Source organism: Mercenaria mercenaria, chromosome 4 (assembly GCF_021730395.1).
Source record: "Mercenaria mercenaria strain notata chromosome 4, MADL_Memer_1, whole genome shotgun sequence".
Taxonomy (NCBI): Eukaryota; Metazoa; Mollusca; class Bivalvia; order Venerida; family Veneridae; genus Mercenaria; species Mercenaria mercenaria.
In genome coordinates, this window is record NC_069364.1 from 98,814,580 (window position 1) to 98,831,999 (window position 17,420).

General features: G+C 37.2%; 1 long non-coding RNA gene across 6 annotated transcripts in view; it reads right to left on the bottom strand.

Annotated features, from left to right (window-relative positions):
- LOC123552570 (uncharacterized) overlaps positions 1-17,420 on the bottom strand; it is a 45,355-nt gene that overhangs the window by 15,950 nt on the left and 11,985 nt on the right. For 5 of the 6 annotated variants that reach the window (XR_008370769.1, XR_008370766.1, XR_008370764.1 and 2 more), the window contains exons 9-15: positions 16,484-16,655; positions 11,659-11,791; positions 10,943-11,056; positions 9,976-10,151; positions 7,581-7,781; positions 4,714-4,853; positions 3,110-3,206 (exon numbers count right to left, since the gene is read on the bottom strand). This is a non-coding gene — a long non-coding RNA (uncharacterized LOC123552570). The remainder of the gene's footprint in view (positions 1-3,109; positions 3,207-4,713; positions 4,854-7,580; positions 7,782-9,975; positions 10,152-10,942; positions 11,057-11,658; positions 11,792-16,483; positions 16,656-17,420) is intronic. The other variant, XR_008370767.1, reaches the window with a different exon arrangement.

A 17,420-nucleotide genomic window follows, 5' to 3' on the forward strand; every position in this document is an offset into this window, starting at 1 on the left:
AATTTTCATGAAGATCTTGTGAAAAATATGGCCTCTAGAGAGGTCACAAGGTTTTTCTATTTTTAGACCTACTGACCTAGATTTTGACTGCACCTGACCCAGTTTCGAACCTGACCTAGATATCATCAAGGTGAACATTCTGACCAATTTTAATAAAGACCTCATGAAAAATGTGACCTCTAGAGTGGTCACAAGCAAAAGTTTATGCACGAACAATGGACGACGGACGCTGGGCTATCACAAAATCTCACCTTGTCACTTTGTGACAGGTGAGCTAAAAATGTAAGTATTAATTTCACAGATACATTATATTTTAGCCGAATTTTTGGAAGTTAATTCCTCTTAAAAACAGTAATTATAATGTCATACAAATAAACAAAACAAGAGCAGTCACTAATGGTGACAAATGCCCCCGCATCACCTTGACCTTTGACCTGGTGACCCCAAAGTCAGTAGGGGTGGTGTACTCAATAAGTACTATCAGCATGTGACGTTTGAAGGTCCCGGGTGAAGTGGTTGGCGAGTAAAGTGCCTTCGTGCAAAAAGTTAAGGTTTGCCCCTGTGACCGTGACCTTTGACCTGGTGCCCCCTTCGTCAGTAGGGGTGGTGTACTCAGTAAGTACTATCAGCATGTGAAGTTTGAAAGTCCTGGCTGAAGTGGTTCGCGAGTAAAGTGCCTTCATGCAAAATGTTAATGTTGGCCCCTGTGACCTTGACCTTTGACCTGGTGACCCCAAAGTCAGTAGGGGTGGTGTACTTAATAAGTACTATCAGCATGTGAAGTTTTAATGTCCTGGGTGTAGTGGTTCGCGAGTAAAGTGCCTTCATGCAAAAAGATAATGTTGGCCCCCGTGACCTTGACCTTTGACCTGGTGACCCCAAAGTCAGTAGGGGTGGTGTACTCAATATGTACTATCAGCAAGTGAAGTTTGAAGGTCCTGGGTGCAGTGGTTCGCGAGTAAAGTGCCTTCATGCAAAAAGTTAACATTGTGACGAACGAACAAACTAACTAACGAACAAACGAACGAACGGACGGACAGTTGAAAACTAATATGCCTCCCTTCGGGGGCATAATAACTTTACATAGTACCTGTACACACTATATGTTGACTTTAATTCATAAAAGCTTAAGACATGACTCATCCTCCTCTCATACTACAGAATTATCTCCGTTTTTTGCTCTCCATTTCTAATTTTAAAGCCCTGCTCCGTGGCTATTCAAATTCTATTGTGTGTATGCAACCCATGATTACAACAGGCAATAGTTAACAGCCACGCGCCACACTTAAGCATGCAAAACCACAGGTATTTTATATAGAATTTTATATATTAAAATAGACTCTATTTTGACAGGCATCACTGTTCATAGTCAGGATTTTCATGCTTTTTCAGTGACAATTTAAGGTTAAAAGGTAGGACTGAAGCAGGTCTTTAATGACAGCATGTTACATCATAATGTACTTTTAAATCCTAGATTTGTATATGTAGTCACACTTCAAAACAGTGTTATCTTGTTCCTAGTATGTGTGAAATTCCACATCCCTAAGAAAGTTTTTCTTCCATGAATTATCTCTGACAAGTTTTACACAATTTACTCACACTGGTCTCTCTTTTCACTGTATCCCGATAAAAGCTGAACCAGCATTATCTACTTAGATAAGTCAGTAAGCACTAGTGGGAATAATGATCTCTTTCACATACCGCATAAGTACTTTTTTCTGCGGGAACTTTATTTCTGCGTTTTCTGCGGAAGACAGTAAGACCGCAGATTTAAAATCCGCAGAAAATTTTGTCCAGACATGCCGTGATACGACAATACAATCCGCCATTATAATCCGGTTAAGTATAAGACGATGTCCGATAACGTTATCGGCTTTTGTCCCACATGAAGCCGAAGGCCGACGATAGAACCGTTTTATTATTGTTTTGCTGTTGAATAAACCATAATAAAAACATCGAATATTTGCTGGAACCGCCCAAGGTGAGCTTTTTTGCAGGGACTTGTTTAAATATTTTATACATGCCAATTTTTAAACAGCCGTCAGCTGTCAGTTTCAATTTTCTTAAATTAAGTGACAAATACAATCCATTGTAACCTTTGTGTCTATTTGTACCGATCCATCTGGCGTGTCATATTTACTGTTATTTGTATGAGACTTGAAGAAGGCGTGATTAACATAAAACATCATACCGTTACAATGCACAGATGAGAATGCTTGCAAAGTATAGATTCAGGCATTTTTTGTGTCTGTTTGGCATGACCGAATTTAAAATAAAATGAACTACAACAATGAATGAACATAATCCTCTCATTATCTTTCATTTTCGGTCATACTAGTTTAATTGCCTCGTCACTTCAAATCTAATTGTATACGTTGTCTTTCGTTGTTTCTCCTTGCGTTTAACACTCAACATTATGTGATGATTACGATGTAACATCAGTATCCATCAACTCTTATTTTCAAACCGGAAGGCAACACAACAGTTAACTGTCAAAATAACAACAAAATACGTACCTGTATAATTGAAATTAATGAAACAACCGGTGAATACAGAACCACAGAAATAAATCCCATCAACATGAGAAGGAAGACATCGCAGAAATAAGGTACGCAGAAATTTAATACTATCTCATTTTGGAAAAAATCACAGAATATCAAGCCCGCAGGAAAAAGTACTTATACGGTATGATGAAGAATTCTTTCACTGTTATAATTATGTTTTCAAAGAAAAACACTAAATCCTGCTCATGTTTAACTCAATCTGTTTTATCAAAGAAAGATTTACATACTCTGAAATGTAAGTGTTTATCCTTACACCATTTTTTTACATTCTCCCTCACTGCAGCAAAAGTTTCTATAAAATACATGTATTGCCTCCATGTTAATCTGCAGTATTTCATAAGACTGATATGCTGACATTTTCTAATTCATGTAGTTAAGGAGCCCTCCCTTTATCTTAACATACAGTAACTAGTCAATGTTTAGCCCCGTTAAGAAGAAATTCAGTCAGATGGATGAGTCCGCCAGTATTTCCCCTAGTTTTAACCAGGAAATTCTCCCCAGTTTCCACAAGGACTTCCGTCTATCAACAGTCACTAGTTACTAACCTCACAGTACAGCCATCTGTTGCTGTTGTGCCAGACGTAAACGTTTCTTGTCCTGTTATGGTATATCTTCCTCATCCGAGTCATCAACCAGACCATACTATAAAGGGATTCTTAAAAACTCTTGAAACCTGTTTATTTCTAATTCATATGTACATCTACTAGTTCAATATTTTTGTAGTACTTAATGACGATTCAGAAAAGTTCTTCAATTTCTAAACTTATACTCCGAATGATACATTTCCCTTTGACAAATTCTCCAAATATACTTAGGTTGAGAGAGAAAATGTTTTGTAAAATACAAATCATAAATCACAACACTTACGTAGTATTAATTTTTGGTTGCTCTCCCTCTTTACCAAGAAAGAAAGTTTATTTGTTTTTTTGTTGTTGCTTTTTTGTGTGTTCAAACACTGACATGATTTAGGTCATTTGGCAACTTTCCATGCTTTTGATAGTGGTGGAGGAAGATTGGGCCATTGTTTCAGGAATAAACCTGTAACAGGACATAACCTTCTTCTGTAAGCCAGCTTCCTTACTGTGTAATTTAAGTAACTTGAGAGAAACACTAAACAGACAACAAGTAGCAAAACTAATACTCTTGGTGAGATATCTAACAGAAGTATACATCAGTAAAAATAATAAACAAATCTTCTAAATAGTACAGCAATATACCTCAAACACCCAAGATCCTGTCTCAGGTCTTGGCACCAACTTTAAAGAATTCTCCTCTATCTTTTCTTGCCACTCACTGCCTTCAACTTCTCAAGGTTCAGTAAAATATCAATAGTAGGATTTTCATAACAGTATTTTTATCTATTTTGAGATCAGTAGGTCAAAAGTAAAGGTCATAGTGACCCAGAACAGTTAAAATGATTCCAGACGGTAACTTAAGAACCCTTTTGCCTAGGATCACAAAACTGTATAATGAGGTTGATCATGACCTGCAGATATTTCCTTTGAGATCAGTAGGTCAAGGTCACAGTGTCCCAGAACAGTGGATTTTTTTGCTAAATAACTAAAGAATGCTTTGGCCTAAGAGTACATTTGATACGGAGGTCATTTATGTCTGGTAAATGTCCCATAATTATCGATTTGAGGTTAGAACGTCAAACATCTATTGCACAGTGACCAAATAATTTCTGTTCAATATGCAGTAACTGAATGCATCAAGGTTGGCATTTCATGTTCTACAAGCTCTTGTTTTCTGTATTAACAAGATAAAAATGAAAGCAAATTCAATGCCATGCTTGTATAATACTGAGCAGTCACTGATAAATATTGCAGCACTTCTTACAGTGCCTCTAAAAACCTACTAATATTTCTCTACAGATTTACAAGCAGGGGAAAAGACCAATATATCTCCAGGCATAAGTGGGAGGCAAAGGTGTAGAGCTAGCAAGCAACACTTTCATATTTCTAAAGAGGCTTGAAGTAACAGCACTGCACATAATTCAAAGTAAGCTGATCTTCCCAACTATGGTCTTTTTTAACTATCCCATTGCTAATTTTAATCATTTTACGTACAGTACAGATATAAATCATAAATTTCAGCTCTTTTAACAATCTGCTTTACAGAAAATTCAATCTGCAAAAAAATTCAATACCTTAATTAGAGTTCCAATAGATTTATCTCTCAGCCAAATACAGTCCAAAGTGATCTAAGCATTCTTACTGAGACCTTCACCCACTTCAGGTTTGTTGTTATCGTCTGGGTACATGATTACCTCTTTGCGACGGAAAAACACTGCAAAGGCAAGTTTACTATAGGTGATATACATTATACCAGATAGAAACTAGAGTTGTCACAGGAGTGACGAATTATACCCCTACAATATGGCCTTGTCACAGAACTAAGCGAATCTCAAAGCCAAACTTGCTTGAACTTTGACCTACTGACCTCAAAATCAATACAGGTCATCTGCTGGTCATGATCAACCTCCCTATGAAGTTTCATGATCCTCTGCCCAATCATTCTCAAGTTATTGTCCCGAAAAAGGTTTAAATGTTCCGGGTCACTCTGACCTTTGACCTTTGGAACTCAAAATAAATAGGGGTCATCTGCTGGTCATGACCAACCTCCCTATTAAGTTTCGTGATCCTAGTCCAAAGTGTTCTAAGTTATTGTCCGAAAACCGTTTTAAATGTTCCAGGTCACTGTGACCTTGACTTGTGACCTACTGACCTAAAAATCATAAGGGGTCATCTGCTGGTCATAACCAACCTCCCTATCAATTTTCATGATCCTAATCCCAAGCGTTCTCAAGTTATCATCCGGAAACCATTTAACTGTTTCGTATCATTGTGACCTTGACCTTTGACCTACTAACTTCAAAGTCAAACATGACCTGTATCTTATCATGTTACACCTGTGTCCAAAAAAAAATATGATCCTAGACCCAAGCATTCTCAAGTTACCATCCGGAAACCGTTTAGCTGTTCTGAGTCACTGTGACCTTGACCTTTGACCTACTGACCTCAAAGTTGAACTTGTCCTGTATTTTATGTTGCTACACCTGTGCACTAAAATTTATGATCCTAAGACCCAAGCCTTCTCAAGTTATCAACCGGAAATCATATTACTGTTCAGGGTCACTGTGACCTTGACCTTTGTCCTACTGACCCCAAAGTCGAACTTGACCTGTTGACCTGTATTTTCTGATGTTACACCTGTGTACCAAAAATTATTTAAATCGGTCAAGCCTTTCAAGAGTTATCATCCGGAAACCATGAAAACCAACAGACCGACAGACAGACTGACCGACCGATAAGCTCACTCCTATATACCCCTCACCCCCAAATTTTGTTTTGTGGGTTATAATTAAGGTAAATCATTGGATTTCAACTCCCATTATATAACCCCGACCCTTAAATATAATAATCATGTCACCAAAGTAATTACAGAATATTAAGGTTTAGATGGAGGCCTTGAGAAACAAAAATCAAACAACACCAAATCATAGAAAGAAAGAGTTGTTTGACATGAAAATTGAACAGCATGTAAAACATGTATATTACTTTACGAAACAAGTGTCAGTATACTGATATAAACATTGAATTCCAGAAAAGGGCTGCCTAAAGGGGTTCCACTGAAAATTGAACAGCATGTAAAACATGTATATTACTTTACGAAACAAGTGTCAGTATACTGATATAAACATTGAATTCCGGAAAAGGGCTGCCTAAAGGGGCTCCACTTCCGGACAGTTAAACACCTTTAAAAACTCACCATTTTCAAAGAACAGTTACACATGTTCGTTTTGATGCCTTTGCAACAGCGTGTGAGTGGTGAAATTTCGCATAACAAGTTGGAACACAGTTTTCAACAATTGTTTATCTTTATTTCTTTACAAATGACATTCATTTTCAAAGGGAGACAACTGTTCCCGATTATTTTAAGTACAAATGGCATTCATTTTCAAAGGGAAACAACTTTTTCCGATTAATTATTAATTAAGTAATATTTGAGAAAAAGTTGTCTCCCTTTGAAAATGAATGCCATTTGTAAAGAAAAAAAGATAAACAATTGCTGAAAACTAAGTTCCACCTTGTTACGTGAAATTTCACCACTCGCACGCTATTGCAAATGCATCAAAACAAACATGTGTAACAGTTCTTTGAAAATGATGAGTTTTTAAAGGCGTTTAACTGTCCGGAAGTGGAGCCCCTTTAGGCAGCCCTTTTCCGGAATTCAATGTTTATATCAGTATACTGACACTTGTTTCGTAAAGTAATATACATGTTTTACATGCTGTTCAATTTTCATGTCAAACAACTCTTTCTTTCTATGACTTGGTGTTGTTCGATTTTTGTTTCTCAAGGCCTCCATCGAAACCTTAAGTGCCTAATCATTCTTGCATTCTTTCAGTATTTCAGTATAAAGTTTTCAATTTCATCATTTTTTTCAGGTTGCTGTTGTGACAGAATTTGGCAGAAATAAAATCAACCCATGTTGTAATTAAATCTTCATATGTAACTTGGTAAGACCATGATGCACAAGATGAAGATCAATTAATTCTGGCTTACAATCTCTGCTCAAACTGTCATGAGCTTGGCTTCAGTAGCCAAGTGGTTAAGGATATTAACATCAAACAACTTGCCCTTCACTACAGTGGGGTTTATAATCTCCCTTTAGGTAAAGAATTATTTACGTGAGAAAGCTAAACACTATTCACTTCTACCCAGGCATCCATCCATGCCTGAAACTAAGAGGTACACCTCCACCATCAGAAGTTGGACAGTTGTCATATGACCATTGTTCTGTCAGTGTGACAATAAACCCAACAAAACAAAACATATTGTGGAGATCAGTTGACTTGGCTGGAAATTGAACTCTTGACCTTTACTGATAGATACAACTCTAAAGACCACTTTCCTAGCTGGTTTCCTTTAAATGTTAATAGACAGAGTCTTGACAGTGATATTTGAACCAGGAAAAAAAAGACATAAAAATCAAGTTTTGTAAAGAACATACCAGTCTCATCAAAGTTCATATAGGCAATATTTGTCATTCCTGGAAGATACTTGCGTGTCCTTCCCTGCCTATTGCAAAGTCCTCAATAAAGCAGTTGCCATATTCATCCACCATCTCTGAGAATGCCTCCTGACTCGGTACTGTGTAATACCCAGGTTTTGATAGTACAATACCCGCTGGGTGTGGGGGTGGCATTGTCATCTGGAAAAAACAGCAGCATTTACTCATCATCTTAATTACCCTGTACTTTCTCATAAAAGCAAATGTCAGTTTCAAAACTGTTTTTGCTGAAAAGCATTGGGTTTTTCTCTTAGGTTTTGGCGGACATGAAGCTTCATCAGATCTCCCGATATAATATCTAGTGAATGAGATCATTTCTCCACTCATTATCATGATGGTTTTCCGTCACTCTTCTATAAAACAGCTGCCAAACTGGCTATACTGTTACTGATGAAAAACTCAAACAGATGATAAAGTCGACAACCTTAGAATTCAGTTGATTATTTATATAATTGAACACCCTGTCTAATAGTAATCACTTACAACACCAACTGGTATAAACAAAAACAAAAGTGGTAAATATTCTGTATAAATAAAAGACTTACATATATCTGTTTAAAAATATTTATCCAAAATTACTGGGGAAGAGGATGCTTTTTGCACATGAACACTGTCAACACATGAAGGCCTGATATTGGGTCACTTTTCATTACATGATCCAGAATAACTGTTGCAGAATTATAATAAATGTAATACTATGGAGAAAATTTTGTAAATGACAGTCGTCAAATTTATCATCAATAAACGTTCATATAGTCCCCATTTTACAACCACTTTCAGGGCCTCACTTTGTCTGAGATTGCTTATTAAATATAAATTTAAATTATGTCAGTTTTTCAGCAAATGTTAAGCTTATCTTGATACCAACCTTTGACAACAATATGCAGAAATAAACAAGAGGGTCATGTATGTCATCAAAATTTCAAGGCTTAAAAACCAAGAAAGTAGGTCAGTAGGTCAAGGTCACAGTCAAGTGACATCATATTACTTGGGGTCATCAGGTAATTATAATTAAACAGTCCTGGAAATAGGATCAGATGATTTTTTAAGTATTTTTCCTATATAACTCACATAACAACTAAGTGACCTCAGGGCGAGGCCTCTTTTAACCCCAGGGGCATAATTTGAACAATTTTGGTAGAGGACTACTAGACAATGCATCATACCAAATATCAAAAGCCTAGGTCGTATGGTTTCAGACAAGAAGATTTTTAAAGCATTTTCCTATATAAGTCTATATAAAACTTGGAACCCCCAGGGCAGGGCCTCTTTTCACCCAAGGTGTACAATTTGAATAATTTTGGTTGAGGACCATAAGACAATGCTACAAACCAAATATCAAAGGTCTAAGTGTTGTGGTTTCAGACAAGAAGATTTTAAAACTTTTTTTCCTATATAAGTCTATGTAAAATTTGGGACCCCCAGGGCGGGGCCATATTTGAACCTAGGGGGATAATTTGAACAATCTTGGTAGATGACCACTAGATGATGCTACATACCAAATATCAAAGCCCTAGGCCATGTGGTTTTGTACAAGAAGATTTTCAAAGTTTTCCCTATATGAGTCTATATAAACCATGTGACCCCCGGGGCAGGGCCATATTTGACCCTAGGGGGATAATTTGAACAATCTTGGTAGAGGACCACTAGATGATGCTACATAACAAATATCAAAGCCCTAGGCCATGTGGTTTTGTACAACAAGAAGATTTTCAAAGTTTTCCCTATATAAGTCTATATAAACCATGTGACCCCCGGGGCGGAGCCATATTTGACCCTAGGGGGATAATTTGAAAACATTTGGTAGAGGACCACTAGAAGATGCTACCCACCAGATATCAAAGCCCTAGGCCCTGTAGTTTTGGACAAAAAGATTTTTAAAGTTTTTCCTTTCGGTTGCCATGGCAACCGAGTTCTGCATGGAATTAAATTCTTTGAATAATTTTGAAAGTGGGCCACCCAAGGATCATTCCTGTGAAGTTTGGTGTAATTCTGCCCAGTGGTTTCCAAGAAGAAGATTTTTTTAGAAATTGTTGACGCACGACGGACAACTGATGACTGACAACGGACATTAAGTGGTCACAGTGGCTCACCTTGTCACTTCGTGACAGGTGAGCTAAAAAGTTACATGTAAAAAAAATGCTTTTTCTGTCCGAGTTTATTGTCAGTACCAGTACTAGAAAGAGTTTAAAACAAAAGGTCCAAACATGCTAATCTTTCTATGACGCTAATATTATTTAATGCAATGCCTAAAATGTTGGACACAAGTCTTTGTTAAGAATCCAGAAACAAACAATTTTTTGCTGAAAGAAGGCAACAATGAATCATAACTTACTGGTCTCTCATCTATATTGACATCACCGTTATGGAAATGATGCTGATCTTGACTGTGTCATCCTGCAAATTAGTCTGGAATTGACTGGTTCTCTTGCACTGGAACTAACTGGTTCCCTAACGCTAGAAGATTTATTCTGCGCATTCAATATAGCAACTGTGTCATCCATGTTCGGCCTGGAATTAAAATGCAGTCAAATATTGTAACAGAGTACATGCTTAATAGCAGTTCCTTTAAAAACAAGAAATGTAAAGCAAAATATTGATTTTGAAGATTTTGCATTAACAGCATACTGTGAATTCCAAGTATGTATTAGTACAATTTTTCATGGATTTCCTGATTCCTCCTATCTACAAAATAAATCCAATCAAGCATATAAAATTCCTATTTTTATTTCGTCTTTCAAACTTGAATCTATAAACCTTTGTCTCATCGAAGCTATTTTCACCAAAACAATAAAAGCTCATGCCAGCAAAATAAAACAATTTTACAGTATTCTTTCTTTTTCCCTGATGCCATTTTATTTCAATCATATTTAAACTAGAGCTCTCACAACTGCCTAATCATCTGAATAGTATGTCTGTCTTTATATACTGTTTACTCACAGGAAATATAACTTTGATAGTTTTGGAGTAAATTTTGGAGTAAATGGCCTTTCATTATGTATATGAGTCAACCATGCACCAGGACATGTATCACTGAGATCAGTATTTTCAGTAACTCAAGGGCCGTAATTCTGAAGTGCCTGTTATCGAACTTGGCTGAGGACTTACTGTCAAACACGTTTTGTTCAAGTTTGGCGAAGATCGAATGAGAATTGTTCAACTTAGAGTGCAGACGAGACTTGTCACTGACAGACAGACAGACATACACACACACACACACAGACAGGACTCCCACACTACTGTGTGGTGGAAGACATAATAATACATTTATATACAGCAGCTTTATTCTTAACTTAACATACCTTCTATCTGGTGTATCTATCTGATCGGAGATGTTTGTACTTCTGATGATATTCTCAGTTTCAGGAACATCAATTTCCTGTCTTCTCTGTTTATTGTATGCAACAGGAGAGGACCTAAACAAAACATCAGGTCCACATTTAAAATATCTGACTAAATCAAGGCATTTATGCATGCTTCGACTAAAATGACTTAGTAACATCAAAGGTTTTTAACTGAGGAAATTCTGCATACAAAGAGTTGGACTGATATGAAAACTGACAATCATCAACCAGATTTCACAAGAATTTATGAAAAGAATGGTATGGTTAATGTGCATGTTCTCCTTTGAGTTTTGTTTTTGTCTGGTTTAGAGCAACACCAATACAAATTAGGTCACATGGTGACTTTTCCAGCTTTTCATGGTGGAGGACTCCAGGTCCCCCGGAGGCAGGGTCGGGCACCCAGGCAGAATCACCAACCTTGTATAAACTAGCTGGATTGCTTACATAAGATAGTCTGCACCCTTAGTTTTCAAACTCACATTAAGAGGGAGCCAGAGATTTGAGACAACATAACCACTTGACCACAGTGGCTTCTCATTTTCATCTGATCCCACTTTATGGATAAACTCCTTTTCGAGTTGCTAACACAACCTAGAGACAAATCACAAACTAGCTTATCTTCCCCTGAAATTCTCTTCTTCCCTTAAAGACATGTTTGGTGGTTCAACACTTACAGATGAAGTTGCTGTGGTTACTTGAATCTTGTCCCATCTTTATGGTTGTCAGTTTCTTAACACTCTTCCTTGGCTGGAATGTGTCGCTTCCAAAACTGAAATCTTCTTCTTCCAAGCCTTCAAATATCTGAGACTGCAGTAATAGAAAAATACTTAATACCTCAAGGGTGACTTAGTGCTAGTATTTAACACACGTTTTCATGAAACTTAAAAATTCAAGCTATATATGTTAAAACTGGTCAGAGAAATGTATATGAGGACACACATGTCAGTGTTACTGTCTTTCATGTTCCAGAAAAGTAGAGAATCACCGTAAAGAGAATATGTAAGTGCTAACACTGTCTGCTGTAGCTAAGCTGTATAACTGACTGCAGATTGATTTGCTGTCCAGTGGAAATATAATTGTAAATACATGTATGTTATGACAAATATCTGTTGACTTTTTTTTTCAGGTCATACAGCAACTTTCATGCTTCGACAGCATAAATGTAGGAAGAAAAGAGTGTGTGTCAGGGCATTATTTATGTATGAGTGGACATACGGGTGAAACCATCAGACTCCTGCAAGCCAACTCGATGATTTCCTTACATGATGACCAGAGCAGGACTCTATCCCAAACATGTGAGCAGCAAGTTTTGTTGCTAGGCTAAATCCAGTTGGTTTTGCTGCACCAAAGGACTGTGCTAAAAATTAAAAGTAAAACTGGGAGCTTGAATATCATCAAAATCTGTTTTAAATGTAAACACTGGACTGACATCATATTCTAGTAGAAAGTGCTGACCAGTCTACTGTTTGTGACTGAAGGATATAAAAAACATAACTAGAGATGCTTTTGAGAAAAGCGCATGTATCCCACAACTGCCCCTATGAAAAATGTCTAGTGTCTCTAGATGGCTTAGATGAGTGGACCCAATTAGATGGTCTGGACGAGTGGATCCAATCAGTAATTCAAGGGCCATAAATCAAAGAAGCCTGGGCGGATTTGGCTAGTTATCTAACTTGGATAAGGTCTTATGGCCAAACACATTTTGTTTAAGTTTGGTGAAGATCGGATGAGAAATGTTCGACTTAAACAGCGGACAAGAGTAAAAGGGTAGATTTTTCTGTAATTCAAGGGCCGTAACTCCAAAATGCCTAGACCGATTTGGCTACTTATCGAACTTGGCTGAGGTCTCATGGTCAAACACATTTTGTTCAAGTTTGGTGAAGATCGGATGAGAAATATTCGACTTAGGGTGCAGACAAGAGTAAAAAGGCAGATTTTTCGATAATTCAAGGGCCGTAACTCCAAAACGCCGAGACCGATTTGGCTAGTTATAGAACTTGGCTGATATCTCATGGTCAAACATTTTTTGTTCAAGTTTGGTGAGGATTCGATGAGAAATGTTTGAATTAGACTGCGGACAAGAGTAAAAAGGCCGATTTTTGGTAATTCAAGGGCCATAACTCAAAGACGCCTGTACCGATTTGGCTAGTTATCGAACCTGGCCGAGGTCTCATGGTCAAACACATTTTGTTCAAGTTTGGTGAAGATCGGATGAGAACTAGAGATGCTTTTGAGAAAAGCGCATGTATCCCACAACTGCCCCTCTGAAAAATGTTAGTTTCTCTAGATGTTTTAGACGAGTGGATCCAATTAGATGGTCTGGATGAGTGGATCCAATCAGTAATTCAAGGGCCATAAATCGAAAGTGCCTGGGCGGATTTGGCTAGTTTGGTAAGGTCTTATGGCCAAACACATTTTGTTCAAGTTTGGTGAAGATCGGATGAGAAATGTTCGACTTAGAGAGCGGACAAGAGTAAACAGACGGATTTTTTCGGTAATTCAATGGGCCGTAACTCTAAAATGCCTTGACCGATTCGGCTAGTTAACGAACTTGGCCGAGGTCTCATGGTCAAACACATTTTGTTCAAGTTTGGTGAAGATCGGATGAGAAATGTTCGACTTAGGGTGCGGACAAGAGTAAAAAGGCTGCTTTTTCGATAATTCAAGGGCCGTAACTCCAAAATGCCTGGACCGATTTGGCTAGTTATCGAACTTGGCCGAGGTCTCATGGTCAAACACATTTTGTTCGAGTTTGGTGAAGATCGGATGAGAAATGTTTGATTAAGAGTGCGGACATGAGTAAAAAGGCCGATTTTTCGATAATTCAAGGGCCTTAACTCCAAAATGCCTGGACCGATTTGGCTAGTTATCGAACTTGGCCGAGGTCTCATGGTCAAACACATTTTGTTTAAGTTTGGTGAAGATTGGATGAGAAATATTCGAATTAGAGTGCGGACAAGAGTAAAAAGACCGATTTTTGGTAATTCAAGGGCCATAACTCCCAAATGCCTGGACCGATTTGGCTAGTTATCGAACTTGGCTGAGGTCTTATGGTCAAACACATTTTGTTCAAGTTTGGTGAAAATCGGATGAGAAATGTTCGACTTAGAGTGCGGATAACTTTGTGACAGACACACACACACACACAGACACACCCCCCCACACACACACACACAGACTGGAGTAAATCAATATACACAGACTGGAGTAAATCAATATGTCTTCCACACCACTGTGTGGTGGGAGACATAAATATTCGACTTAGGGTGCAGACAAGAGTAAAAAGGCAGATTTTTCGATAATTCAAGGGCCGTTACTCCAAAATGCCTGGACCGATTTGGCTAGTTATCGAACTTGGCTGAGGTCTCATGGTCAAACATATTTTGTTCAAGTTTGGTGAGGATTGGATAAGAAATGTTTGAATTAGAGTGCGGACAAGAGTAAAAAGGCCGATTTTTGGTAATTCAAGGGCCATAACTCCAAGACGCCTGGACCGATTTGGCTAGTTATCAAACTTGGCTGAGGTCTCATAGTCAAACACATTTTGTTCAAGTTTGGTGAAAATCGGATGAGAAATGTTCAACTTAGAGTGCGGACAAGCTTTGTGACAGACACACAGACTGGAGTAAATCAATACGTCTCCCACACCACTGTGTGGTGGGAGACATAAATATATACTGCAAAATCATGCATTCTTGTAGGGGACTAATTTTCATGGATTTCATGGTTGAGTAAACCCATGATATTTAATCGTAACAGTGCAGTAAAATTCCCATACTTTTATGTATGAAGGTCAAGGTCTTCTCAAACTTATATTACCAGAAAATATGTAATCACACAAAAAACTCAAAATTTCGAGCCCACAAAATTTAGAATGTTGAAAACACAAAGAAGATTGAACTTTTCCTTGTTTCAATATTCTAAATCCTGAAGGCCAATATCATACAGCTCTATTTCCTTGCAAAACTACAAGGTAAAGACCAAAACAGGTCACTGCTGAGAACAGCCTCTGTTTGTCAACTTTGCCATAAATGAAACTTTATTTCATCTGTAGCTAACTTTCAAGCAGCTCTAAGTTAGTTTGTAACATAGCACAGTGATATATCCCTAGGGTGTGATGGTCTGGTGGTAAAGGTTCTTGATATAAGAAGGCATATATCCACATATGACACCAGAACTAAATTTTCCCAGAAAGGGACTTTAGTGAGATTAATATATACTTCAAACTTTCTTCTTAAAAAGAGCTAAAATAAACACAGCACCAACTAAATATTGTGCTATTTTTCTAACCTGTCAAATGTGCATATATTACACGCTCTGTGCATTCGATATTATAATATTTGGCCCAACTTTGGTGCTATCCGTATGTTTTACGGAAAGAAATTTTGGTTAGGTGTCCACATTTCATTATTAGTATTGTACGTGAAACACGTACTCGTCGTTCGTATCTGTAGCTCAGTGGTTACAACACATGACTCTGATGCTGGAGATAGCTGGTTCGAGCCCATTAGGGGAAAACATTTTTATTTTTCATTTTTAATTGTTTATATGATTTATAAGACTCCGATGATAGCAGTACCGACACCGCGAGCAAAACTGAATGATGAATTTAGCTAGTTGTAATTTATATGTATGAAATTTGTAATGTAGTAAAATGAACGGTGAATAAAAACAACATTCTAACACGATCCGATTCATTTTCTTATTAAACAAAGAAGGCAGAAAACAGTGAATTATAATACAACAAATCACTGTTCTGACGTCACAGTTATTACGTCATGGCGTCAAACGGAATAGCGGCGCGCAAAAAAAGAAACCGATTGAAAACAGGCAAATATTTAATGAATGTCATTAAGGATGTACTTAAAAATCCTTGTTAACGTGTTAGAATCGAAATAATATATCTCATCCAGTGAATTGCTCTTGAATAAATCATTGTTTATCGTTCAGATGCGCCCTCGTGATATAATTCCGTCGCATCTGAACTACAAACAATGATTTATTCAACGACAAATCACTGGATGAGATATATTATTTCTTAATTAACAAATATCAAAAAAAATGAGAAATAAAAAAAAACGAGATAAAAATATTAAAAAGTACTTGTAAAAATACAATGAAGGAAACATTGCATAAAAATGTACATGTACAAAGTGTTTCTTAAAATTTGTGAAAAAAAAAAGGAAAAAAAAGACTGAACGGTTTCGATCTTAAGATCTCCAGATTTCAAGCTACTGACTGTGACCACTGAGCTATCGTGACTTCCGTATGCACGTTTTCAATATAAACCATTTTAATTCTTGGTTACTTTCCATATACTATACAGAATGTACCGAATATGAACCGAAGATTAAAATATTCTGTGCACCGCCCATGTAATCAATATGTATATGACAGTTCAATAAAATAGTACAATACCCGCATACAATTTCCTTTATGTATCTATAGCTCGATGTCAATTTTTAGTAGGCTGTAACCATGTATCATATGAGAACTTACTTCCACCAAATCAAGATGAAGTGGTTGCAGTGTTGAATCCATGACCTGCATTGGGCGTAGAGAATGGTTTGGCAAAAAGATTGGCTCCTGTGTTACTGTTGGTACCAAATCTTAACTCACCAGTATAGTTAGTCCTGACTCCAAACACAGGTTTGTTTGCAAACAATCCATCCTGAAATGTCAAGACTTGATTACTTTCATAAAATATCCCAGTAAAAAGATACTGCAGTCATTATCATTAACCAATGAGTCATGACTATTTGGATTATCAAAAGTTTTCTTTTTCCCTTACCATGGAACATACATGCCGTAATTTTTCATGATATTTGTGGGATTCTGAGTTGAAATTTCCGGGATTTTTACCTTTTGTCTGGGACATACACCGTGACAGTGGTATTCGTCTGTTTTATGCAAAAATATCATAATATTACATGTAGCTTACTGAGATAAACCTTGTTCACTCACTTGTAACTATAAGCATAATTTGCTGCAAATGTCGTCTAGCTTTCTAAGGGAGGTGAATACAGGTAATACACATCTATAGTTCGGCACGTGAATTTACTGTGTCCACGAGGTGAACAGAAGTGGGAGGCTTACTATATACGAAGAATCAACCTGGTCATCGTGATTCTGGCTAATTTGGTATCATTCTAAAGCTTAAACATTTATCTAATTATTAAATTGAATCCTTAAAGGAATGAAATAAATCTTGTAGATAAAATCGATATAAACTATTTGGAGTCGGGTTAATTTTCATGGGTTGGTCGGCAAAGGCTGGAGTCAGGTCAATTTTCATGGGTTGGTTCAACATTTTAATTTAGAATATGTGTGACAATCGATCTAGATCTTAAATGATTACAACCTTTTAAAATAATTATTGTTTAACTGACCGTTTTCAATAATCTCTTCCATAAAGGCTACATGTAGCTTTACAGCC